The sequence below is a fragment of the Grammomys surdaster genome, unplaced genomic scaffold, assembly GCF_004785775.1.
Source record: "Grammomys surdaster isolate TR1022 unplaced genomic scaffold, NIH_TR_1.0 126035, whole genome shotgun sequence".
Lineage (NCBI taxonomy): Eukaryota > Metazoa > Chordata > Mammalia > Rodentia > Muridae > Grammomys > Grammomys surdaster.
In genome coordinates, this window is record NW_021620848.1 from 2,420,330 (window position 1) to 2,437,462 (window position 17,133).

At 40.2% G+C, this 17,133-nt stretch overlaps 1 pseudogene; it reads left to right on the plus strand.

Annotated features, from left to right (window-relative positions):
- The first annotated feature begins 320 nt into the window (after window positions 1-320).
- On the plus strand, window positions 321-13,569 carry LOC114610236 (annotated as a pseudogene).
- Window positions 13,570-17,133: the final 3,564 nt, after the last annotated feature.

Consider the following 17,133-nt stretch of genomic DNA (forward strand, 5'->3'; position numbering starts at 1 on the left):
TGCCTGGCCACTCTGGGCTTCTGATGCCCTTAAACAAACAGTATAAGAAAGGAATAACAATATTAGGCAGAGTGATTGATCCAGATTATCAAGATAAATTCTGATTGCTTCTCCACAAGAGAAGTAAAAAAGATTATGTCTGAATTATAGAAGATCCTTTAGGGCATCTCTTTGTGCTACCATCTCCTATTATTAAAGTTAATTAGAAACTACAACAGCCTAATCCAAGCAGGAAAAAGAGCACAGACCTGTCAAGAATAAAGGAGCCACTCCTTTAGGAAAAGAACCAAGACTTGCAAGACTTGCTGAGAAACTCGCTGATGGTGGAGAAAATACAGACTGGATTGCAGAGGAAGGTAGGTATAAATACCAGCTGAAGCAGAATGACCAGTTGCAGAAAACAAAATTATAGTTGACATAAGTGTGTCAGTCCTATTTTATTAAGAGATGTATTTGCACAGATGATTGGGGTTCAGGAGTTTCCCAACAAGCCAAACAAACACTGAACTCAGTCAGACAAGGATGATTTATTGAATACACATCTAAAGACTGATCAACCAAGGCAACAGCTGAGAGCAGCACAGCACACTGGATATTTCTCAGCTTATAAAGGCTAAAACTGCAAAAATCTACAATGAGCTCATACACAGGCATTGGAAGTGCTATCTGGTCAGCCCTAACTCAAGCCATTTTAGATATAACACTTCATATTGACCTTTAGTTTGATGGGTCCTAAGTGAAGCATATGATTGTGGAATTTCATATGATTAACAAATCTCATACATAACATATTGTGATATGTGGTCAGCATGACCCTGATATGAATCAAGTTATTTTCCTGCCTCAATGATTGGCAGGCATATTTCAGCAACAATATGAAATAGCTGGCAGGCATGGAGCAAATGCTAGCAATGCTAGGGGAAACCATAAGCAGTGATATTAATAATTAGATTATCATTTGTGGTTTTAATCAAAGTCCATATGTGTTATGCTGGAGCATAGAACTCAACAGCTCAAGACAACACAAAATATAAAACTGAATCTCTAGAGTCTTTCACCAGTCTGATTTTTATGTGTCCTTCAGGTGTTGTCTGACAGCTCATGGCTGGTTGGGGTCCTTATATTTCCAGGGAGCAAACTTCAGATGAAAGCGATGAATCCAGGATTGGATCACATCTACTTTCACAGATATCAAGGTTGGTCAGGATCATAAAGTGGGGTCCTTTTAAATGTGAGCCAGGGTGAGTAGGGGTAGTGCTCCTTTTTGACTTAGCATTTCACCATGTTAGGTGGGACAATAGATGACATATTCTTTTCTATAACTACTTCCAGCTCACATTAGGACATTGTCATGAGGGCCCAAGAAGGCTGAAATGCTAGTCAAAGGGTGGGCAATGAGGTATTTATCAGAAGCATGTGATTTGCTGATCCAGCAGAAAGATACAAAGTAATCATATCAGTTGGACTCATTAACATCAGCTATCAAGTGCAGAGCTCAGCAGCTTACAGTCCACAGACGATCCCTGGATAGAGTCAATCAACCAGGTGACAATCTGTTGAGATGAGTGTAAAGTAAGGACAGAAGTTAAAATTGTCTAGTAATTGGAGATAGCAAGAAATCCCAAGACCAAGAAAAAAGTCTCATTTCCAAGAACAGGTCGTTGTACATACATGGATTCGATTTGATCTATGACAGGCAGATCCAAATCTTATGACTTTATGATTCTCTGAAGCTTATGTAAACTTTAGTTTACAAAAGAATGCATATTAGTATGACCATTGTATTAAAATCTGTATTTTAGAAAAAGTAGTAAATGGGTGTCTATAAGACAATAATAGCAGACTCATGCCTTTGAGACCTAGTAAAAGCTATAGCTTTGGGTCAAAAAGCATGACTATTTTTTTCTCATTCCAGAAGGCTAGATTTGCATGATGAGAAGCATCTTTAAGTCTATATTCAGAAGAAAATCAGAGGGAATTTAAAATCTTGAGGTTGTGACTGAATTGAAAGCAGACAGTGCTCCACTAGCTTATCAAAACTCCATAGATTAATGTTAAAATTCTGAGCTTTGAAATATTAGTATAACAATAACATGGGGGTGCAGAATATGATACATTTCCCATTTTTATATATCTTAAATCACTTTCTTATACCTCTATAACTTGCATTTATATATGCTAAGACATCTTCTTAGACCTTTCAATCTTAAACACCACCTTAGACGTCCCCACATTTATAACTTACAATTCCCAACTTCAAACACCTTCTATCTGAATCATTTTTATATTCTAAATCATTTTAATATCAACATCTAACGTTTTTTATGTCCGCTAACCTTCATCACTTATATTTATCAATCTCAAACATTTTCCGGGATCCTCAAATAGTTTTTAGATTCCCCAGACCTTAATAGTTTTTATGTTTTACATTTTTCAATCCAATTATTTACTATGAAATGCAGGCAGTTGATTATTGAAAGTATCCATTTAATATGAAGCCTGTAACCAAGGCAAACCTGTTTTCCCTTTTAAATAAGAGACCTAGTAGTTTTTACTAACTAGTGAATCAACTAATGTACTAACACAGTGGTAGATTTCCTTGAGATATGAAGCTAGTTGTTTGTTCTCTAGTTGTCAAGTTACAATAAGCTTAACCATCAATGTGATCAAAGACCTAAGAAGAATACATTGTAATCTAGATGGCCTATGTGTCAACTAAAATGACAAAGACTAATCTATATTTTATTACCTAGACAGTTGTTGTCTCAGACTTATGTGGTCTCCATGACACCCAGGGCAGAGGAGGTATTTGGCCATCAAGCCCAGAAGATAAAGAGGCTTTTTCATCCTTAATAGTTTTTAAGATGAAAAACTATCTTAAAATAGTTGAAAATGGAAGAGACTGACCTCACCTTGTCTTAAGGAACATGTGGCAATCAATTCTTCAGTTATCCTCTATTTGTTCACAGTTCAAGCCAGGCCCTGATAGCAGGTTAGCATTGGGAAAGTTATGCCCAGTGGTGATCATGCCACAGTTCAATTGGCAACCTTTGTGGTTGTACCTATATCTTTTTGGAGACCTTGGGGAGGTCACTATTAGAATTTGGAAGTCTCCGTCTGTAATGGAAAATTTAAACATATTAAATTCCATATCAGGAGATCTCTAACAGGTGTGAGAGCTGCTATCTACTTAACATATCTGAGTTAAGAATCTTGGTCTGTTCTTAGTTATCTATTCTAAACTGTACCTTGTAGACATAAAACCAGAGACTAAATAAAGACAATTTTATAATTAACTGCATCAGCACTTGGCATGACTTCAAGTATATTTCTGAACACATTAAAGGATTTCATTAATTTTAAGTTACTATCAATCCCTGTTTGGTTTGAGCCTTACACCTCCCAGTTTTGAATTGAAGCTTTTCTAGTATTAAAATAAACCTTTTTAACCCATAAGCATACTCCATAAGGAGACTAGAAACATGTTTGACATTTATATGCTGTGTTATTATAGAACATAACAGTTTCTCATATGCTTGGATTTAACCTGAAGGCAGTGTCAGGACAGGAAAGGGTTAACTATTTTAGGAAAATGGCAAGGACCTTGGCTGAGGGCTATTATTACAAAGTAGCTTTAGGTAGGGAGGGGAAGCAGCCCCTTTGGCTGAAAGAAGGGGGCTGCTCAAGTAAACTGAAAGGAAGGGGGATAGATTTCAAGAGCCAGATTTTTAACCTTTTTAATATTGTAAAAAAAATCATTAATTTTTATTCCTGGTATCAATATCATAATTTACAGAGAAATATACCTGATGTAACAAAAAGAAAAAGCTATAAGAGATTAAAAAATAAATACCTCAGGAATGTATATCTAATAGACATCACATTGCATTTATTAATAACTAACTTTTTATGAAAAGTTTCTGTTATAATATTCATTATTTCCAAAATCAGGTGCATAGCTATCATAATAGTGACTTGCCTGAGTTTTCCTATCATAATTGTCCCCCTTCAAGGTTCAATAATTTGATTGCTGTTGTCCATTATAATTCTAAAGTCATTATACTTTAACATCACTAAAATTTCTTCTTCATTATAACCATCATGTATTAATAAAGACATTATAGTAAAATTTAATAAATTTTAAAATGCCACATAGCTTTATATATTTAAATAAGTTTTTAAAATTGCTTTTGCAATGTCAAAATAAAGTACCTCTTTTAAGAGTGTAGTCAATAGACCATAACCATAATTTTTAGAAGACAAAACCAAGTTATAAAAGTGTAACCATAATTTTTAGAAGACAAAAGAAATTTTTTTTTATTTCTTTTTTTTTTTTTGAACATGAAATGCTTTTTTTTATAGCATGTTTTACAAGGGGAGGGGGTAAGAGGGTCCAGGTGGTGGAAAAGTACAAAATCTTCTTGGCCTGTGCCTTGAAACATGTCATGGTCTATATGGTACACTGCCTTGAATTATGATCTACCTGCAGTTCTTCAGAAGATATGGTACACTGCTTGAGTTATGGTCTCCCTGCTATTCTTAAGAAGACATGGTACTCTGATTTGAGTCTATCTGCAGTTGCTAAGCAGGATCTTGCAGTTACCAAGCTTCAGAGGACATTGTGCAGGTGGGGAAAGGTAGGGGGTAAGGGTAAGGGCGAGGGTCCTGGCTTCTGGCATCTCCCCCTTCTCTGTTTAGTTAGAGAAGGCGTCTTATGTTCAATCCCAACTATGTGAGTTTTGAATTTGGATGTCTAATTATGGGGGGTCTTAGACAAGTTCACAACCCCAAAACACTGATGTGAGACGAGTCACATCGATGGTCGAAGGCTTTAGGCTGTCGACGATGGGCAACGTCAAGGGACTCCGATGTGGGTGAAAGGAGGGTGAGAGCCCTGTCTTAGGCCATGTAGGCTGCACCCACTCCCAGCACCACGCATTCCTTTTCGGCTGCATTGGGTGGGCCCCTGGGAAGTGGACCTACAATAATCCCGTCATTGGACTAACTCACAGCCATCCTAGTCTCTTGTAAATGTTCAAGTTACCAACCATTTGTCAGTTTGGGGTGTAATATTGTCATAAAGGAAGGCTCCCCAATGTTAGCGGCCATATCAAGGGTGGCCTTGGTTTAGGAAAAAGCCAATTTTTGTTGTGGTGATCAAGAGGCCAAGCTCTCTAGCGAGAGAAATGAGGGCAAAGCCAGGCATACCAGGAACCCTTCTGGAGGGTGTGGAAGTCTAGGGGTCGACCGTAGCGGGAGGCAGGGGAGCTGACAGCTGTGTCAGTCTCCTGCGGAGTCACTTCTGGATCCTCTGCAATTTTCTGCTGATGGTAATGAACTTCAACTGCCTTCTCGATGGCAGCATCAACCTGGTTCCGTGGACGACAGGTCACGGGCGATGATCTCTGTCTTGCTCAATCTTGATGTCGTGCGCACATCCTCACAATGAGGGTCCGTCTGGATGGGTCCGTGCCTCGAGCCCCACGTCTGGGTGCCACTTGACCCGACCGGCGGGTCCTGGTTATTCGTGGGGGCGAGGAGGACTGCAACCTGCTATTCTTCAGAAGATATGGTACACTGCTTGAGTTATGGTCTCCCTGCTATTCTTCAGATGATATGGTACACTGCTTTGAGTCTATCTGCAGTTGCCAAGCAGGATCTTGCAGTTGTCCAGCTTCAGGGGACCTTGTGCAGGTGGGAAAAGGTAGGGGGTGAGGGTAAGGGCGAGGCTCCTGGCTTCTGGTCCATCTGGGTTAGAACTTCTAATAGCAGGCATCACGGGTGATTCAATTTTACCTGGAAAGAAAAAAGAAGGGGATTCTCAGGGAGATTTCTCTTCCCTGGATGTAAATTGTTATTCATCGTATTTATGATTGGGCCTGGCTTTGTGAGGGTATCTATTTTTTTCATTAATATTTGTGGTAGCCGGTTAGCTGTGCCTTCTGTGGTATTGGGCAGGCATATCAGTCCTCGGCTCCATAAGGGAACTGGGACTGGGGCATTCCCTTTATGGGTATGAGGGTCCTTCCCCATATCTGTGGCAAAGTTTTGTTGGTCTTGGTGGTGCCCGAGGTCACCAACATGGTCTGCAAGAGATTTGCCATGAGCTTTCAGCTTTAGAGAGAGAAAAGTGGACAAGGCATGATGGAGAGTATTTCAGGGGGACTCCTTCTGAGGGGGTACCGTTCCCCCTCTTTTGTTTTTAAAGCCAATTTTTCAGAGTTCTTGTAAAATCAGGGCAGAAGCGCCAACAGTTGCTCCTTCCACACTCAGAGAGTCATGAAGGCCTTATTTAAGGATATATAAATCTATATTAATAATCTTTTGTCAAAGGACTTTTATAGCTCCACTGACAATTAATCAGACTATATGATATATCGATTAGAAATAGCTTTTTCTACTTTTTGTGAGATTACCTCTCTTTTGTCAATTAACTGTTGAGGAAGTTAGGGTTTACCTCTCTCTTGAGAATATTGAACAGAGATTTAAATTCTTTTGTGGAGAGCTTAAAATAGTATCTTAGCCAATTTGCATCTCCTAGAAACTTTTGAAATTAATTTAAAATAAATAGACTTCCTTTTTTTAAAATCCTTTATCTGTGTGGGGTTTTTATTGGGTATTATACGTATTTACCTTTCAATGTTGTCTCCTTTCTCATTCTCCCCCCAAATCCCTTATCCCCTACCCCTTCCTCCTAATTTTTGTGATGGTGTGCTCCAAACATCCTCCCAGTCCCATCTCCCTGCTCTCGAATTCCAACACAGTAGGGGATCCAAACTGACAAAAGAAATTTTTAACAGTCTAAACTGTCCAGTGTCTCTAAAATCATTACCAAGTGCATTATTTTCATGTTCCAAATTTTGGCTGCCAGAAAGAAAAATTCTTGTATATGAATACATGTAGGTGCAAATAGCATAAAAATATTATCCCATGCCAAGTGTTATTGCCCAGAATGACTGTAACAAATTTTTAACCATACTCAATAATTTTAAGCCAATAATTTATAACCAAGAGATGCAGAACATAGTAAATTTAAACATTTAAGATCAGTCAGAAACAAAGATGTAGTGACCACATACATTTATATATTAAAAACAGACAGATAAAACTTTCCTTACTTCTTCTACCTGTAATTTCAAGGGAAGAGCACCTTGTCATCTGCCAAACCCAATTCTCATGGGCATACACGTTATGTAGATGCACTAGCCGTCAGATTCTTTACTAGAGAAGTTGAGAAGATGCTGGTGCTCCTTTAAGAGTAGCTGTACAGATCAAGCCACCTCAGAGGGCTCCTCAGTGCTAGACTCCTAGCTGCAGGTGCAGGGCTTCAAGGACAGTACCAGTTTATCAGCTTTTGTTATCCCAACTCAGTGTTGTGGGTTTTTTTCCCTAAAAAAACTTAGAAATGAGTTAAAACTAAGTCAAGGGGTAAATGGCCAGCAGACGAAGTTTTAATTCTTTTTCTTCTGAATATGAAACACAGAGCAACTAAATGAAATTACAACATACACTGACTGACGGGGACAGACTGGCACAAGGACAACCAGTAGAGATAGGAAGGAGAAGGAAGAGACCCAGACATCCCACCAAAGATGTGGGGCCGCAAAGAGGTGGTTTGGTCTCCCTGGTAGAGCATTGGGTCTGAGATAGCCGGGGACCCAACAGATATAGCCTGTCAGGGATAGCACTCATCTCCCCATGTTCCTGGATTCCAGATGACCCACACACACACAAATGCGGCCTACATACATCCCCATTAGCCTACATCTTGCAGACACATTTGGCTCAGAGTAACTTCTCCCAGAGAGGTTTGCTAACATCCAGGTAGAGGGTATGACTAACATATTTCCATATTCATGAGATCTAAAGGCCAGGGGGGATAGCTAATTAAGTTGTTTCTTCCCAGTCCCTCCTCTTTTCCACTCCCTATTTAAGCGAGCTCCCCCTGGCAAGGAGGGGGGGCGCATGCACATCCAGATCCAACTATCACACCATGAACTACTCTTTGGAAACCCAGTCCACGTGTCCTCTGGGGCCTGCTGTGACAAGCTTCGAGCCTCTGGAACCTTGGACTTTCTTGTGTATGTGGAAACCTCCGGCAGGGAAAGTCCTGGGACTCCTTGCCTGCCCCTCTGTGGGTTGCTGTTGAGTGGGCTCAGGGCACCTCCTCCTCCCCCGGAGTTTTTTCCCACACAAAGGGACACAGATATCCCAAAGGAGTTAAACCTTAGATACAGAAGAGAAATTAAAAAAAAAAAGTAGAAGATAAACACAGACAAAATCAGTCTCAAAGATAGTGATACATGTTGGGTTCTTGGATGAGAGTCCTGGCCAAATCCAAGTCCAAAGTGGTAGACTGTACTCTAAGCTCCTAGCCAAGAGGATAATAAGCCTGTCTCCCGTCTTCCAGAAAAGAAACAAAAAAAACATTCTGCATCTAGCCTTCACTTGAGTCATCAAAATGTACCAGAAACAAGACCAAACCAAGAAAAATCAATACCTAATCAGATAAAAGATCTACACAGGCACAAGAAAGTTCTTACCTCCTCATAGTGGCCCCAGCAGGCTTGGTGAAATTTATTGCCAATGGCTAGTTGGTGCTCGAGGGTAGGAGACTTCTTGTCCAATGAACCAACTGTTGGGGTTCAGGAGTCACACCATAAACCACACAAACACTGATCTCAGTCAGACAGGGATGGTTTATTGAACATACACCTAAAAATTGATCACCAGAGCAACAGCTGAAAGCTGTGTGCTAGACATTTCTCAGAGCTAGCTTATAAAGACTAAAAATAAATGAAACAAAAACTACAATGATCTCTTATAGAGGTGTAAAGTGCTGCCCAGTGGTCAGCCCTGATTCAAGCCATTTTAGACATAACAATTCCTATTGACCTTAACCTGATGGGTCCTAAGTGAAGCTTATGGTTGAAAATTTCATAAGACCTTATACTGAACATAACATGGTATATGGTCACCATGACCGTGCTCTAAATAAAGTTATTTTTCTTCATCAATGACTAGAAGGCATATTTCAGCAACAATATGAAAGAGCTGACAGGCATAGAACAAAATAATTACAACTATGCTAGGGGGCAGACCTCAACACAGATATTTGTGTTTTGTTTTCTGCCTTTCTTTATCATGTTAAGAGAATATCAATAATTATCATATTTAAGTTTGTGATGCTAAGAATGTCCCTCAAGAGACATTGTCATCTATGTTAAATTTATAATTTATTTGTGATTTTATGTGGGATAGGTATATTATATTTAGATATTAAGACCTGATTGTTATTATTTTCATTAGGAATTTAATTACAAAATAAGGAGATATGATTATGTTCAAGGTGACAAAGTGTAGATTGGTTATTCTTGATTATTAACTTGACTACATCTGGGGGAATAACTGTGAGAAATTTTTGTTTAATTTGGAATAGAAAAATCTATTTCTAATTGATAATATAAGACATGCCTTTAATTGAGTTGGGAAAAAAAACCTCCCATTAATCTGGATTATGTGAGTTGGGAAAACTACTACTATCCTGGGCCACATCTTCATCTGGAAGTCTATATAAGACCATGGAAGAAGGAAGCTTTTGCTTTTTGCTCTTTGTCTGCTTCATATCACCTTGCGACCAAGTCTATTACTCCACTGTCATTAGGGTCTTCTCTTCAGTATTCCAACATATACTGAAGACCAGCTAAGACATCCAGCCTTGTCAATCAAGAAACTACTGGATACTTGGACTTTCTATTCATAACCAGTCATTACCTAGACTGCAACTTGTAACTGATATATATATATCCATTCTATAAGTTATGCTACTCTGGAGAACCCTAATGCATCAATTATTCTGTTATCTCTACTCTTCACCACGGTCCATATAATGCTCACCAAATCACCATTATAGTGAATAAAATTTCAAATGTAAACATTAAAAGTAAGATTATTTACTGTAAGAAATTCACTCTAGTAGAGATTTTAATACTTCTCTGAAATATTCACACCTTCCATTTTTTATTACCAGTAAAAATCATGCATTGCCCCAAAGGACACACTATGTTCTAACCTCAGAAAATAGCTATTAACCATGTGCAGGTAACAACAATTCAAGAGATAGCTAGCTAATTGCATTTGTGACTTTTCTTCCTATGGTAAACAGTCTGAAATTGGCCTATGGTTGACTGGTCACCCTATACTTCTTGAAGACAGGCCAGATGTGGTAAGCTTTCATGTTGATAGGCAGGTGTTTACATAACAGTAGTACCTTTGTGATTACTTTTGGGAACATTAAGACTCCAGGAAGGGGGCCGTCTTAAGCAGTATTGGCTGCTATGCATAATGACAGCAGCATTCTCAAACTATATCGTATATGCTATTAAGTGAGCAGTAGTGCCTCATAGCGACTCACTAAGGTGTAACAGCATATTTGGAAATGACATGATGAATTTTAAAGTACTAAAGTCAATTCCAATATAAACCCTCTGATTTTTTTTTAAATGAAATAGCTAGTTTTGTATTTATATGAGCCATTTTAGGAAGACTTAAGACATGTTTAATTTCCCTAATTGACTCTGTAGAGCAAATGTGTAGTGGTTATGTGGAGTATTTTTTAAACTTGAAAACCACAAAGGAAAAAAAAGGAAGACTGAGGTGTTTGATGCTTTCATTAACCACAATAGCTTCTAGAAAAGTCTTAAAATGTTGTTTTGCTACTAAAACTCACCTAATAAATAGACATGAAATTAGTGTAAAATATTATCATATTGTTTTTAAAGTATGGGATGGATACCAATGATTTCTAACACACCTTTCTGCTCTCAAACACTGTCTGCAAATGCTCAAAGGAAAACTCCCTGCAATATAAAAGTAAGATTATACATATTGATATCTTAAATGCATCTCTTGGAATTAGGGTCATTTACAAGTGAAGTCGTGTGTCCCTTGCTATTCCATTATGTACTAAGAAAGTTTCTAGGAACAAACTACATTGATGGAGAATTATACGATCAAAATATAATATGTCTGGAAAGAAGATGTCAGCCATTCTCAACACCCAAAAAGTTTGATTCCTTAAAAGTTAAGAGATTATTTGAGTAGCTCTAAAACTCAGTTACTAAAGCCATAAAACTAAAGGTTCCTTGAACTTGTATTAGAGTACAGCTGGCTTATTTTTTCATCCTTCCTTCTGACTTAAGTTGAATTGTTTTAGAAAATAGAAATTGCAACAGATTGCTTCTCCTACAGATTGATTAGATATATTGTATGGGTCAAGAATAAGCCAGAAGAGATGACAATAAAATTTAATTTTTCCTTGGCTATATTATAGCTGAACACAGTCAGAAAGCTATCAAATACAGTATGCATATCAATGTAGATCCCAAAAATGATACATAGGATCTAGTTTGAATAAGATAAACATTAAAAAATAAAACAAGAGCGGTTCAGACAACTCGCGGTTCGGCGGTGGCTCCCAGGATGCCAATGGCAATAGAAGCAGCAGTAACACCAATAGCAGCAGCGGCAGTGGCCAAAAGGCAGGAGGAATAGACAAAAGTACGGGCAGTGACTGCTTCTAGACAGCCTCAGTGGCAGACGATGCCCCGACCCCTGAGCGATAGAGTGGTATCACCGATGAACACCTCAACAAGAGCCTGCGTTGCTCCCGCCCACTCTCCCACTACTCTTCCTTTGACAGCAGTGGTGGGACCAGAAGCATGATGGTGGGGGTGGGGGGGGACGGGGGGAGGGAACTGCTGACAGTCGCAGCTGCAGCCTCCCTCTTGGCCAATGGTCATGACCTGGCTGTGGCCATGGCAGTAGACAAAAGCAACCCTACCTCAAAGCACAAAAGTGATGCTGTGGCCAGCCTGCTGAGCAAAGCAGAGTGGGCCACAGAGCTGGCAGCCGAGGGACAGCTGAGGCTGCAGCAGTTCGCACAGTCCACAGAGATGCTAAAGCGCGTGGTGCAGGAACACCTGCCACTGATGAGCGAGGCCGGTGCTGGCCTGCCTGACATCGAGGCTGTGACCCGCACCGAAGCCCTCAACGGCCAGTCCGACTTCCCCTACCTGGGTGCTTTCCCTATCAATCCAGGCCTCTTCATCATGACCCCAGCTGGTGTGTTCCTGGCTCAGAGTGCGCTGCACATGGCTGGCCTAGCGGAGTACCTCATGTAGGAAGAACTGGCTTCTGCCATCAGCTCACGCAAGAAGTAGAAACGCTGCGTGTGCGCCCTGCCGGCAGCCCATCAACTGCTAGCAGTGCTGCAGTTGTAGGAACTGAAAGACTGGCCGTCAGATTTGCTAATTCAGAAAGTGTGAAGAACTCAAAAGGAAGTCTTTCGCTGCTCTGGAGGTAACAACTGTAGAGGGAGGTGTGCAGGCTCTCCCATCTGTCTGGCGGTCCATACCTACCCCTGAGTCCTGTCTCCAAGTGTGGAGGATACCCAGCCCCTAGGGCCTGGAGGTCTGGCTGCAAGATACCTGTTCACACTGCCCTAAAAGTCAGAGCCACATCCTGAGATGCCAGCAAGCCATGGTTTGCAGATAGGGGTCTGGCGTTCCCAGTGAGGCTCTGGGACTCTGATGCCCCTCCTAGAGCCTGTGTCAGATATTTCCACTTAGGTACCAAGTTTGTAGACATGTCTTAAAGCATCTAGTCTACAACCTAAGACTGGTTCTGTCCCTAGTCCCATCTGAGAGGTTTTGTCTGTGGACCCTGTGACCTTGAGAAGAGTCATGTGTTGTTAAACTTCCAACCCCAATCCACTCCCACCTCCACCCAAAGCTCCCCAAGATAGAGCAGTCCCAGTGCTGACTGCCCTGCTTGTACGTGGGAAGAGGCAGCTCATTCATAACTGTGAGCTTGATATACCTGCAGGGATCTGTCTACCCGTTTGTAGCAGAGCCTGTCTAGTGTCCCAGATGGGGTAAACTAGCTGAGTTCAAAAGCAGCTTTGCAATTTGCCATCCCTGTCCACTAGTCTTCACTCTTCTTGCAAGTAGGCTTGACTCCTTAATGGTTGGAAAGGCATCCTAGCGACAGCCTTTTGGCCACCTTTCTGACTGCAGCCTCTCTTGTGTCTTGCTTACCTACCAGCACACCCAGGCACCCACTCCGGTGTGGACACCCGCCCTGTAGGCATCCTCATCGTAGATTTGGCTGCTTCCCCGCCACATGCACACAGCAGTGCTCATATTCTCCAAAAGGCAGCTGTGGCCCCAGGTATACTATGGACTATAGCTCAGGAGGCTTCTGGGTACTCTGGGCCTTTGGGTAGCCCAGCGAGTCATGGTTACTTCTTTGGCTAACCAGTGCTGGCCAAGATGACAGAAACTCTTCGAGGTAACTTCCCATTCACTCTCCATGCCCATTCCTCCATCACTGAGCTGGTCATGGGGAGCATCTTGCACCAGGCCCACAGGGACCCTGACTGAACTCTCTCCTTGTTTTTGTCTCCTGTCCTGCCAGAAGGTAATGCTTCCTTCCCAGGTTTCAGTGATTTCAATGACAGCCCGGAACCCAAAGCTGCCCTCTCCTCCTTCAATGTCACTGCCCGCATAGTCTCCCGCAAGGGATTCGGGCAAAGACAAACGGATGTACTCATCTTTAGAACTAAAAATATTCTCTCACAGATTCATATACCTATGCGTGTGTGTGTGTGTGTGTGTGTGTGTGTGTGTGTGTGTGTGTTGTTTTAGGAACTCCACGTCCCTAGTAAAAAAAGAAAAGAAAAAAATTTAAATGCTTTTTCAGAAGAACATCAACAAGAGAGGTAAAGATGAATTCATAAAGTGCCAAACTTCCTGGGCAAAGAATGGACAATTAGTCTCCTTCCTGTGTCAATGTTGTCTGTGCAGGAGATGCTGTTTTTTTTGTAGAGAATGTAGATTTTCTGTAACCTTTTGCAATCTAGTTACTAATAAGCACTACTGTAATTTAACAGTTTTAACTCCACTCTCATTTAAACTTCCTTTGATTCTTTCCAAACATGAAATAGTGCATAGTTTGCCTGGAGAATCTACTCACATTTATAAAGGAAATGTAGATGGCACCATGTAGAAGCCCCTCTGTATCCATCCACATGTGCAGAGCAGCCAGAGCCCACTGCGACTGGGAGTTTCTGACCCAGACCTGACCATGTTGCACCCATCGTCCCCTGACTGGGATTCCCCACTCCAACAGTGACAGATTTTGGAGAGATGAAAATTCTCTTCATTCGTTGATCCACTGAGATCTGGGGAGCGCACATCTCAGTATTTCTGACCCTGGCTACTTCCCCTAGAGAAAATAAGCCCGCCTTTTTTCAGCCCTGCTCACAGCAGCAAAAGAAAGGGCTTCTCTGCATGGTCCCCTGCTGGTAGGAGTGGGTGCCCAAGAGGCCCTCTGCCAGTGACCAGCTTTGAAGAACATGCAGTTTTTATTGTTTTAGAAGACCAGGCTGTTTTGTGAATAAAACTGAATGCATGTTTGTGTCATGATTAAAAAAGAAGAAAACAAATTTTATGTACATAATGCCTACATTCTAATTTAACAGACCTATATGAAGAAAAGAAAACATAGACATGGATTAGAAAACTTTCAGTGAACACGTTAAAAAAAATTAGCTGAAAGTCTCAGAATTCCAAATAAACTGCTTAGAATCTTACACATGTGGACCTACAGCAAGCTGAGAAGTTCTGAGACATGAAGACCTTGCATTCATCCATATAGCTTTGACAGGGCCTCTCAAAACTTAGCACGCTTAAAATGAATCATGTAGAGAGATTTACAAGGCAAATCTTTTTTGTCTCACCCAAAACCTTTAGGTAGTAAATAAGGAGTGAGCCACAAATTCTATATATTTAATAATCTCTTGTTTAAAAAAAAAGTGAAAACACGATTATCTACACTTTGACTTTTCAGTAACTAAGAGTTGTGAGAAAGAGCCAGTTGGTGGTGGTGGTCCACACATTTAGTCCCAGAACTTGGAAGGCAGAGGCAGGTGAATCAGTTTGAGACAAGCCTGGACTAGGACTACACCAGAAAAACCCTATCTCAGGGAGGAAACAAAAGACAAGGAGTTATCAAAATGAAAAGGGGGTAGAACAGCTGTTATTTTTACTTCCAACCATCAACTTCCTGTATTGCATAGCAAAAGCTGATTTTTCTTTAATTTTTTTGTAAAGTGATGTCTAATCAATTGTAAAGACAAAACAAAGGCCAAGCATATAGCAAAAACACTGTCTTCTATTTCTTTCATTCCTATCAGCAGGTTTTGTTTGTGTATTGTATATTTTCTAGTATTTCTTGTCACCATAATACATTTTTTGATGCCTTTAATTGGGTGTGTTCTCATCACACCTCTCTACTTTTTTATGAGATCAAGAGAAACATATATAACTGAGAAATATCTAATAGCACTTAAAAAATACTGCACAACAAATAGCTGCATAATTTTCAAAACTCACAGTTTTGACAGTTTTTGAAAATATGAAACTCACAAACATTTGTCACTAGAATAAGAGAATGAAAATAAATCACAAATAATCCTCCTACACCTATAATAAAGAACTGCAACACCTACAAGAAAGCAACTGCTACTTTCTTTTTTGTGTGAAGAAATGTTCAAAGACACTCTTTGATCAGAAGTTTTGTGAGGGAGTATCTGAGATAAAAGATAAAATAGAAAATTGCAATGAGCTTGTGTTTGTTACTCCATTCTTAGCCGAGATTCTCCTTAGGGATTAACTAATGCTGCTCTGTTCTCAGCATGGAACCAACAGCATTTAAGGGTTAGCAAGCACCCTCAAAGTTTGCCTCAGCTTCCTCATTTCTCAAAGCAATCACTACAACTAACTATAGCTGGAGATTTCACCTTTTTATGGTATGAATATTTTTAAATAAAGTTCATAGACCAACACACTAATCAAAAACAGAAACCATTAATTATGTAACGATTACAAATAGCAATGCTTTCTTTATGGTAGAAATCAGAGAAATAAAAATAAAAGGAGAATATTATGCCCCAAAATTTAAGTTCTGTGAAGAACTAAATGAATACCTTAATCTGTGATATAGGAACATGTTTTACTTTCTATAAATGTCAAGTTAGGCCTAAATGTCTTACAGCAAATATTCCTGTTTCTTTGTGATGTTATTCTTATTCTTGAGACCTCTGAATCTTTTATATATCCTTACTGTTTCTGTTATATCTGTTCCCACTAATCACCTGTTCCTGGAGAAATTATTTATCACGAAATTAGATGAACTCAGACAAGACCCCATCACTACATGTTTTGCTCATGTTTTGGATACCAGATTAGTACTGAGTTAACAGTGTTCAAGCATCTCAAGGCAACATTTCAACAAATGTTCTACAGGGCAGTTGAAAAGTAAGGCATACTCCCAGCATTGGTGCTCCATTAGAAAGATACCCTCTATCCTATCAGAGGCCATACCTACTAGACCAAGTATTCCCTGGACAATGCTCCTTCCCCACTCTTTAGGCTTCCTTCAGAAAATACCCTTGCTCAACTACAAGCCTGTCTCCCAGAAGAACAGGTTCCCAACTAGCAAAAATCCCTGCCCAACCACAGCCCTCACCTGCCAGAAAATCAGAAAGGCATGCTACCCACAAACACCCAATTTTCTGCTCTCTTAAGCAGACACCCCTTACTCAACCACAGGCCATAACAACTAGAAGACCAGATAGGCCATTCACCCTGTCCCCAGTTTTCCCTTACCTACTTATCAACATATCTTAGTCTCAAACTCAGAAGGATCAGAGACCATAAAGGTCACTAAACCTCTTGCCTCTAAACCCACACAGAGACTTCCTGCTGATTCAAAAACCAAGTAACCTACCACAACTCCTGCCCCCAACTCAGACAGAAATCCCACTGCTTGGCAAGAGAATTTGAGTGCTACCAGTAATTCAGAACCCAGCTTTGGTGGAAACTATATACTCAACCACAGATTACATATGCAAGAAGATTAGCAGAAACAAAAACGAAAAAAATAACAATGACAATCTAAGAAATCAGCACCTAGACATATAATTAGCACAAACCCAAATGTGTAAACCAGCATAAGCATATAGTCAACAACATCTAAGAAAATATATGTCACTACCAATGCCCAGTTATC